The sequence below is a fragment of the Chiloscyllium punctatum genome, chromosome 19, assembly GCF_047496795.1.
Source record: "Chiloscyllium punctatum isolate Juve2018m chromosome 19, sChiPun1.3, whole genome shotgun sequence".
Lineage (NCBI taxonomy): Eukaryota > Metazoa > Chordata > Chondrichthyes > Orectolobiformes > Hemiscylliidae > Chiloscyllium > Chiloscyllium punctatum.
In genome coordinates this window covers 94,545,695-94,555,544 of record NC_092757.1, presented here as the reverse complement: position 1 = coordinate 94,555,544, position 9,850 = coordinate 94,545,695, and the positions used below count along the sequence as shown (strand labels likewise).

The 9,850-nt window shown below is 44.4% G+C and overlaps 1 protein-coding gene across 2 annotated transcripts in view; it reads left to right on the top strand.

Annotated features, from left to right (window-relative positions):
- The first annotated feature begins 1,367 nt into the window (after positions 1 to 1,367).
- LOC140491647 (forkhead box protein N1-like) overlaps positions 1,368 to 9,850 on the top strand; it is an 80,956-nt gene continuing 72,473 nt past the window's right edge. For both annotated transcript variants that reach the window (XM_072590107.1, XM_072590106.1), the window contains exon 1: positions 1,368 to 1,586. The gene's annotated coding sequence lies outside the window, so the exon portion shown is untranslated. The remainder of the gene's footprint in view (positions 1,587 to 9,850) is intronic.

Here is a 9,850-nt window from a genome sequence, read left to right as displayed (position 1 = left end):
CAGGGAACACCTCTGGGACACCTGCACCAACCAACCCAACCGCCCCGTGGCTGATCTGCAGTCATTGTTTTTACCTACTTTAACTCCCCCTCCCACTCCGCCAAGGACATGCAGGTCCTTGGCCTCCTCCATCGCCAGACCCTGGCCACACGAAGCCTGGAGGAAGAGCGCCTTATCTTCCGCCTAGGAACCCTCCAACCACACGGGATGAATGTAGATTTCTCCAGCTTCCTCATTTCTCCTCCCCCCACCTTATCTCAGTCCCAACCCCCGGATTCAGCACCGCCCTCTTGACCTGCAATCTTCTTCCCGACCTCTCCGCCCCCATCCTCTCTCCGGCCTATCACCCTCACCCTCACCTCCTTCCACCTATCACATTCCCAGCGCCCCTTCCCCAAATTCCCTCCCCCCTACCTTTTATCTCAGCCCGCTTGGCACACCAGCCTCATTCCTGAAGAAGGGCTTATGCCCGAAACGTTGATTCTCCTGCTCCTCGGATGCTGCTTGGCCTGCTGCGCTTTTCCAGCACCACACTTTTCAACTCTGGTTTCCAGCATCTGCAGTCCTCACTTTCTCCCACCATTTACATAGCACAAGTCACGAATGTTATTGAAACTCCCCACTTGCCTGGATGAGTGCAGCACCAACAACACTCAAGAAACTTGACACCATTCAAGATAAAGCAGTCTGCTTGATTGGTTTGACAGCATTCACTTCATCTTGGGCAGATAGTGGTAGCATCCAAGATGCACTGGAGTAACTCTCCAAAACTGCTCCACCAACACCTTCAAAAGCTATGACCTCTACCACCTAAAAGAACAGGGGTGGCAGATACACATGAACATGATTACCTACAGGTTCCCTTCCAAGCCACTCAGCATCCTGACTTGGAAATATATCACTGTTCCTTCACTGTCACTGGTCAAAATCCTGAAAGTCCCTCTCTATCACCACTGCAGATGTCCCTACACAATAAGAACTGCAGTGTTTCAAGAAGACAGCTCAGCACCATCTTCTCAAGGGTAATTAGGGATAACAATAAATGCTGGCCTACCTAGCAATACTCACAAATATATTTTTTAAAAATCCATAAAAGGTAAGTTTAAAATGTTAACAAGCAAAATTCTCTTATTGCTGCTGCTGATTGCACAATTTTGTTGGAGCTGTGGACTGACCAGATCTAAGTACGTAATCGGCACTAACCAACATGACAGCTGCTTCAGCTTTCAGATGGTCACATGGTCTCACAGATACCAACGCACCATGACAAATACAGGTCAATGAGACTCGGTGTGAAGTTTTGTCGAGTAAGCAATCAGTGCTTCATATATACCTAAAACCTGAGGAATTACTGAAGTTGTACCCAGCTGTCTTCAATACCATACAAAAGAATGCAAATAAAACAATATATTCACCTTTTCTCATGTAACAGTGCCTGGGGCACATAAAAGATCATATTTACTGCTCCCAGCTGCCATTCTTCTCCACCTGATGTAACCATGCTCTTCCCCACCCATTGCTACTCAATGGCATTTTCTCAAACGGCCTAAAGGAGCTGTATTGTCGTCTAGGGTCAGTGGAAAAAGGTAAGTGGAAGCTTTGTCATTTTGTTTGCTCTGAAGTTTTTGAAATTCAAACCAAAGTAAACTTGGACGAGCTGATGCTCAGTAAAGCTGTAGTATTAAATATAAAAGCAGCCCAGTAGCAGAAGAGGAGACCACATAAGGAAAGCAAGCTTGCAGAGCTTAAAGATTGTAAAACCCCTCCCTGGATGATCTGACACGGGTTTTCCACTAGTGAATGAAGTAACTTTGGACTAAAAATCTGGTGGGACAACGATTGCACAGTATGTTACGTTTTTATTTCAACTTTGCAAGTTTAGAAAATATTTTATTCACAGACAAGTAAGCCACCTGCTGTAACAACACCATAGCTTGTTCCAAATAAACAGGAGTGTTGATTGGTTTTGGAAATAACGAGTCAGTGAACTTTGCCGAGCAGGGGAGAAACCTGTTAGGTAATTGCTTAAGACTTTTCTATTTATGAGATCATATTAGCAAAGCAAGCTCGAGTGCTTCAAGGTAAAACATTCTGAGCAATTGAATAAAAATACTTTCTATAATAGATGAATTAATTCATGCTGCATTAAACTCAAAATCCTTGTGAAACTATAAAAGATATCAAACAAAATGAAAACTTTTGGCATGGGTACTTCAGAAAGGAAATTTAAGCGGGAGATTAAGTAGGAGCTTTTCTGATTAAAGGCTACACTCAGCAGAAATGTTAAAATTATTTTTAAATTTTCACATGAAAGTTGTTGCTTAATCGTGAGTATGCTGAACTAGATTGTGCTTTGTTTATAATTATATTTATATCTAGAACAACTTCCTAAATTATTAAGAACATCAGTTTACCACCATTTCCTTATGCCAGTTGTTGTCTGACAGTTACACTGCCTTAATTGAAGTGTTCCCAGTTATTAAAATTGGCAAAAAAGTGCTTTCCACATGCAATTTTTTAAAAAAGTGCTGGAACTGCAGGCAATACATATTGATGCAAGTTGTCCAGAGATGACTATGGCAGCAATTTCTTAAACAGAATTTTCTCAGCCAACTTTTCCTTCTCTGTCTACTTTCCAAAAGATTTGATTTTTTTGATGCATTTAAATTTATTCAAATTTAGGTGACTTTCTTATTTCAAAGCCTGATGAAGGGCTTTTGCCCAAAATGTCAATTTTCCTGCTCCTCTGTGAATTGAAGGGATATTTAATCATGTCAGACATCACAACTGAGCTTCATTCTGTCATCAGCTGGTGTCCACAAATTGGGGATATATACTTTGGGTCTTAAAATGCCTCCAAGTTGACCAAGGAAGATCATAAGCTGAAAAGCTCACTCTGCCCACATTTAGCACAAGAAATCCTCTTGGAAAAGGTGCTCGAAACAATCAACTGGAGAATTGCTAAACTCCAATTAAGTTGCCTACTAGCATTATTTAACAGACAGAGTGGCTTTTTATTTGTCATTTCTACCATATACAACTGATACAGCAAAAAAAAACAAGAAAGCGTTCCTCCAGGACTGAGAGTACTACATGGACAGCACAAACTACATAATCATAGGCAGGATGCTGGAAGAACACAGCAAGTCAGGCAGCATAAGGATGTGGGGAAGTCGACGTTTCGGGTGTACCCCTTCTTCAGGACTGGGGGTGGGTGTAGGAGGAGTTGCAGATAAAGGGGTTGGCGGAGGCAGGGTGGTGAAATGGGGATATGTGAAGACAGGAAGAGGGTACGACCTGATTGGTCAATGGGAGGAATGAATTGGGAGGTGGCCAGGAGCAGTGGAAGGGAGGGGAAGGGGCTGGGAAGGGAGTTGGGGGTTGGGGAGTAAGGTTATTTGAAATTGGAGAATTCAATGTCTAGATTAGAGTGGTGCTGGAAAAGCACAGCAGGTCAGGCAGCAACCGCGGAGCAGGAAAATTGACATTTTGGGCAAAAGCCCTTCATCAGGAATGAAAGCAGGGAGCCTCCAGGGTGGAGAGATAAATGGGAGGGGGGGTGGGGCTGGGGAGAAGGTAGCAAAGAGTACAATAGGTGGATGGAGGTGGGGATGAAGGTGATAGGTCAGAGAGGATGGTGGAGCAGATAGGTGGGAAGGAAGATTGGCAGGTAGGACAGGTCATGAGGGTGGTGCTGAGCTGGAAGGTTGGAACTGGGGTAAGGTGCGGGCAGGGGAAATGAGGAAACTGGTGAAATCCACATTGATGCCATGGGTTTGAAGGGTCCCGAAGTGGAAAATGAGGCGTTCTTCCTCCAGGTGTCTGGTGGTGAGGGAGCGGCGGTGAAGGAGGCCCAGGACCTCCATGTCCTCGGCAGAGTGGGAGGGGGAGTTGAAATGTTGGGCCACAGGGCGGTGTGGTTGATTGGTTCAGGTGTCCCGGAGATGTTCCCTGAAGCGCTATGCTAGGAGGCATCCAGTCTCCCCAATGTAGAGGAGACCGCATCAGGAGCAACGGATAGAATAAATGATATTGATGGATGTGCAGGTGACACTTTGATGGATGTGGAAGGCTCCTTTGGGGCCTTGGATGGAGGTGAGGAGGGACGTTTAGGCACAGGCTTTGCAGTTCCTGTGGTGGCAGGGGAAGGTGCCAGGAGGGGATGGTGGGTTAGGGCGGCGAGGACCTGACCAGGTAGTCACGGAGGGAATGGTCTTTGTGGAAAGGGGTGGGGAGGGAAATATATCCCTGGTGGTGGGGTCCGTTTGGAGGTGGTGGAAATGTCATTAGATGATGCGGTTTATGCAAAGGTTGGTAGAGTGGAAGGTGAGGATCGGGGGTTCTGGCCTTGTTATGGTTGGAGGGGTGGGGTTTGAGGGCAGAGTTGCAGGATGTGGATGAGATGCACTGGAGGGCATCCTCAACCACGTGGGAAGGGAAATTGTGGTCTTTAAAGAAGGAGGCCATCTGGTGTGTTCTGTGGTGGAACTGGTCCTCCTGGGAGCAGATACGGCGGAGGCAGAGGAATTGGGAATATGGGATAGCAATTTTGCAGGAGGTGGGGTGGGAAGAGGTATAATCCAGGTAGCTGTGGGAGTCGGTGGGCTTGTAAAAAATGTCAGTGTTGAGGCGGTCACTGTTGATGGAGGTGGAGAGGTCCAAGAAGGGGAAGATGATGTCAGAGATGGTCCAGGTGAATTTAAGGTTGGGGTGGAATGTGTTGGAGAAGTTGATGAACTGCTCAACTACCTCGTGGGAGCACGAGGTGGCGCCAATGCAGTCATCAATGTAGCGGAGGAAAAGGCGGGGAGTGGTGCCAGTGTAACTATGGAAGAAGTCCATCTTCCGTAGTTACACCGGCACCACTCCCTGCCTTTTCTTCCACTCTGACCTCGACTCTGACTTCCACATCTGCAGTCCTCACTTTTGCCTTAGAGAACTCAATATTGAGTCCTCCACCTGTAGGCTGCCCAGGTGGATGATGAGGTGTGTTGTCTCCAATTTGTGGTTCGTTGTGGCAATGGAGAAGACCAAGGATGGTCACATCAGAAAGGGAGTGGTTGGGGGAATTGAAATGGTGACTGGGTGGTCCAGTTGACCCCTGTGGGCCCGGCTGTGATGCTCAGGGTGAACTGTTCCCAAGTTTACGTTTGGTCTCCTTGATGTGGAGAAGACCACATCGAGAGCACCTGATACAGTAAACTAGGTTGTAGGAGAGGCAGGTGAACGTCTGTCTCACCTGGAAGGGCTGTTTGGGGCCCTGGATGGAGGTGAGGGTACCAGCAGGGGAAGGTACCTGGGGGTTCAGGGGGATTGGTAGGGAGAGAGGTGCAAACCAAGGACTGTCAAAGGGAACGGTCCACACAGGAAGGCAGAGAGGGGTGGGGAGGGGAAGATGGTCTTAGTGGTGGGGTCTAGTTAGAGTTGGCAGAAGTGTTTAAGGATAAAGGTGTTCGATGCGGAGACTGGTGGGGTGGTAGGTGAAGACAAGGGGGACCCCGTCTTTATTGCATTAGGAGGGGGTTTAGAGCAGTGAAATGGTGATGCAGCAGAGGGCTGTCTGGATGACAGAGGGAGGAAAAAACACATTGTTCAAATTAGCTGGATGTCTGGGATGCTCACGAATGGAATGTCTCCTTGTTCGAGCAGATGTGGCGGAGGCGGAGGCGGAGGAATTGTGAGAATGGGATGGAATTCTTGCAGGATACTGAGTGGGAGGAGGTATAGTCCAGGTAGCTTTTCTCAGCAGATCATTGGCCTCTGGAATTACCTTCACCAGAAAATGGTGCAGGCAGCATAATTTCTAAGGCCAAGTTTGATAGATTCATGACTACCAAGAGGGTCAGCAGTTATCAGGGCTTGACTGGAAAGTAGGTGCCTCAGTCAAATCAAACACAATTTTATTAAAAGGCAAAACAGGACTGAGGCACGGAATGGCCAACACCTGCCCCTAATTATATGTACAGGTATTATGTTCATATGTCCAACCTGCAGTTGGCTGGCACTTAATCTCACCCACTTCTCCCAACAGTGATCAGCTATTTGGGAATAAACAAATTGCTGCACAGTATATTAAGTGCCATTTAAAGGTATATCACTGTTTGCCTGTTGGTGGAGTTTGAAGAGAACTTTAAAAACATATCTAAAGATTTGCTGGGATACTTTGTCAAGATTTCACTGACATTTTATCAACATTTATTTGGGAAATTCATTCAATGAGATTAATGGGAAACACTGAAACTAGTGTTACAATTGCACTGGCAGGGTCATTTGTGATATAAATCATGGTTATTATGCTGAGATTCAGTTAAATGAAAGCAAAACATCGTGGCGTTGGAAAGCTGAGATAAAAACAGAAAATGCTGGAAAACTCAGCAGTCTGGCAGCATCTCTAGAGAGAAAAATAGAGTTAACATGTTGAGCCCGGTTAAACTGTTCTTCAGAACAGGATATCTTCTTTAGTTTGTCAAGCATTTTCTGTTTTTATTTATTCTGAGTTTCAGCTTTCATAGGTGGGAAATTAGATGATTGTCAAACCATCCCAGACCCACCCAACTTCATAATGGGTTTACATTTTTTATTCACTGTGGGACACGATCGTTGCTGGTTGGCCAGGAGTTATTGCCTGTCCTTATTTGTCCTTGAGAAGGTGGTCTCTTTTTCACATGAGGAGAAAGTGAGGGCTGCATTTGCTGGAGATCAGAGCTTAAAAATGTGTTGCTTTGCTGCCTGACCTGCTGCGCTTTTCCAGCAACACATTTAAAGAGCTTAAAAATGTGTTGCTTTGCTGCCTGACCTGCTGCGCTTTTCCAGCAACACATTTTTAAGCTCTTTTTCACATGAGGCAGGTTATTTGTCACAAAGGCTGCAGCAGTGGCTCTGTTTTGTTCTATGATGCATTTCTTAGATCTCAGAATGTAATGCATTCTTCATGCTCCAATAAATAAATCTGATGGCAAAAAGAGTCATTATAAAATGGAAAATATTGCAGATTGGAAAAAGAAATGAAAGCAGAAAATTCTGGAGCATTGCATCAATCAGACAGCCTCTATTGTCACCCCTTACTGGGATAGCGTGGTGGAAATCAAGCCCTGCTTTTCCTGGAGTTATCAAAAAAGTTAACAATTTTATAAAAGTACACAGAATTCTTCAATTTGGTTCCTCAACCCCTGGTTGGCAAACAGTACAGATCAGGTTTCTCAGCAAGAATGTCTAATTATTACGAATAAACAGATTCCAACCACAGGTAAATAACTATGAACTGTTGGCATATCAAACTACTCGATAAAACTCTAACCCCCTTATAAAGTCCCTCTTTAAACACACACATATATACGTAAGCATATGCATATGCACACATATACCCATGTATGCTCATGCACACGTACTCATGCACATGTTCACGTGCACATAATGGGTGAGAGGGAAAACAATTCAGTGATCTCTGTTCATGGGGATTGCTGAGCTAATGCTTTTGATATTCAAAATGCCACTTTTTTAGATTCCTTTTCCGGAAGCTTGTTTCTGGAGATACAGGGTAACTGAATTATAGAATCATGCAGTACAGAAGAGGCCATTCAGCCCATCAAGTCAAAAATACACCAGTATATACACTAGTCCCATTTTCCCACTCATTACACTTTACATTTACAAAGGTCTTTGCCATCCATTAAAAGTCATGGCTTACAGCAAATGGGAAGGGGAAAGAGGCTGGCTTTGATCAGACATGAGAGCATAGACAGCTGCTGCTTCACCAGATGTTTGATGATTTCTACCAAAGTATTCTGCCTGGAGCTTGGTGACCAGTGGTGTGCCATAGGGATCTATTCTTGGGCCTCTGCTCTTTGTAGTTTTTATAAATGACTTGGATGAAGAAGTGGAAGGGTCAGTTAATAGGTTTGCCGATGATGCAAAGGTCAGCAGTGTCGTTGACAGGACATTGACAGGATGCAGAGCTAGCTGAGAAGTGGAAGATAGAGTTCAACCTTGAAAAATGTGAAATGATTTGTTTTAGATTAGATTACTTACAGTGTGGAAACAGGCCCTTCGGCCCAACAAGTCCACACCGACCCACCGAAGCGCAACTCACCCAGACCCATTACCACATTTAGGAAAGTCGAATCTGAATGCTGAATACAGGATTAAAGACAGGATTCTTGGCAATGTGGAGGAACAGCAAAACATTGGGGTTCATGTACATAGATCCCTCAAAGTTGCCATCCAAGTTGAGGGGTTGTTAAGAAGGCATATGGTGTTTTTGCTTTCATTAACCAGGGGATTGAGTTTAAGAGCTGCGAGGTTTTGCTGCAGCTCTATAAAACCTGGAGTATTAGATCACACTTGGAATATTGTGTCCTGTTCTGATCGCCTCATTATAGGAAGGATGTAGATGCTTTAGAGAGGGTGCAGAGGAGATTTACCAGGATGCTGCCTGGATTGGAGGGCTTGTCTTCTGAAGAGAGGTTGAGTGGGCTCCGGCTTTTCATACTGGAGAGAAGAAGGAAGAGAGGTGATTTGATAGAGGTGTACAAGGTAATGAGAGGCACAGATAGAGTAGATAGCCAGAGACTTTTCCCAGGGCAGAAATGGCTGTCATGACAGGTCATAATTTTAGTGTGATTGGAGGAAGGTATAGGGGAGATGTCAGAGGTAGGTTTTTTATGCAGAGAGTCTAATCCCAGTTTTGGAATAGAACCAGTCTAACTCAAGATGGGGACACAGACAGACTTTAATCTCATACCTTTAATGCATTATCTGACCTGAGACGACCCATTTTGTTAGAAAACCTGAAGTTATCTTGAGAATGTGACTTAAAAGGAGTCCTGGGATTTACATATTAATGAACTGAAACTAGCAAAGCCATTCTAAATGATGAAATCTTAATATAAATTTGTATAATATATTTCAGCCTTTTGCGATAAATTCTGTGTCTTATGCTCCGGCTCCACAACCACCTGATGAAAGCTAGTGCTTCCAAATAAACTTGTAAATATAGAAACTATAAAAATACTGCAACAATCCTTGGCTTTTAAATCAATTCATTTCTCATTTTAGTCCAAATCATGAAATACTGAAAAATTAAATGATATGAAGAAAGCTATACAGACAGGAATGGAAGGTGAACTTAACACACCAATGACCTTTCATCAGAATCACTTGCCATCATAGATTTTTCCTTCATTCTTTCATGGAGTCTGGGTGTCACTGGCAGGGTGGGTATTTGCTGCCTAGTCTGAATTACTCCTGGGACTAGGTAACTAGTGAGGCAATTTCTAAGGACAACACAGGAAGGCCAAGGAAGGAAAGGAAAATGGGAATATGAACGTAAGCTAGAATGGAACCTTAAGGCAGCTGTACAATTTTGTATTGATATGTGAAAGGAAAGAGATTAGCAAGGACAAATGTAGGCCCATTGCAGGCGAGGACAGGCAAATCTATAATGGAGAACTGAGAAATGAGTGGAATCATATAGGGGCCTGATTGATCTGGGTTGTGGCAAGATTTGTGGATGAATCGTGCAATAAGTCTGGTGAGGCCTTTTGCAATGTTGGGAGCAATTTGTATCTTATAAACCTTTGCCAAACTGCTAGGTGGTTTCTCATGAGGTAACTGAGATTAAATATCTTCTTATCACAATAGCTCATTAATATTCAGCTTCCTATCTCATCCAAACATGCCAAACAAACGCGACCATGAGAATTCTTGACATGGAAATCAGTGCGTGTACCTTGCAATTGCAGCTCCCCATTGGCTATGTGCAGCCTCCATGTTACTCAGCACCAAACAGCATTTCAGAACATGATCCATGGGCACCAACCATACAGAGCAGTCATCCATCAATCTAGCCATC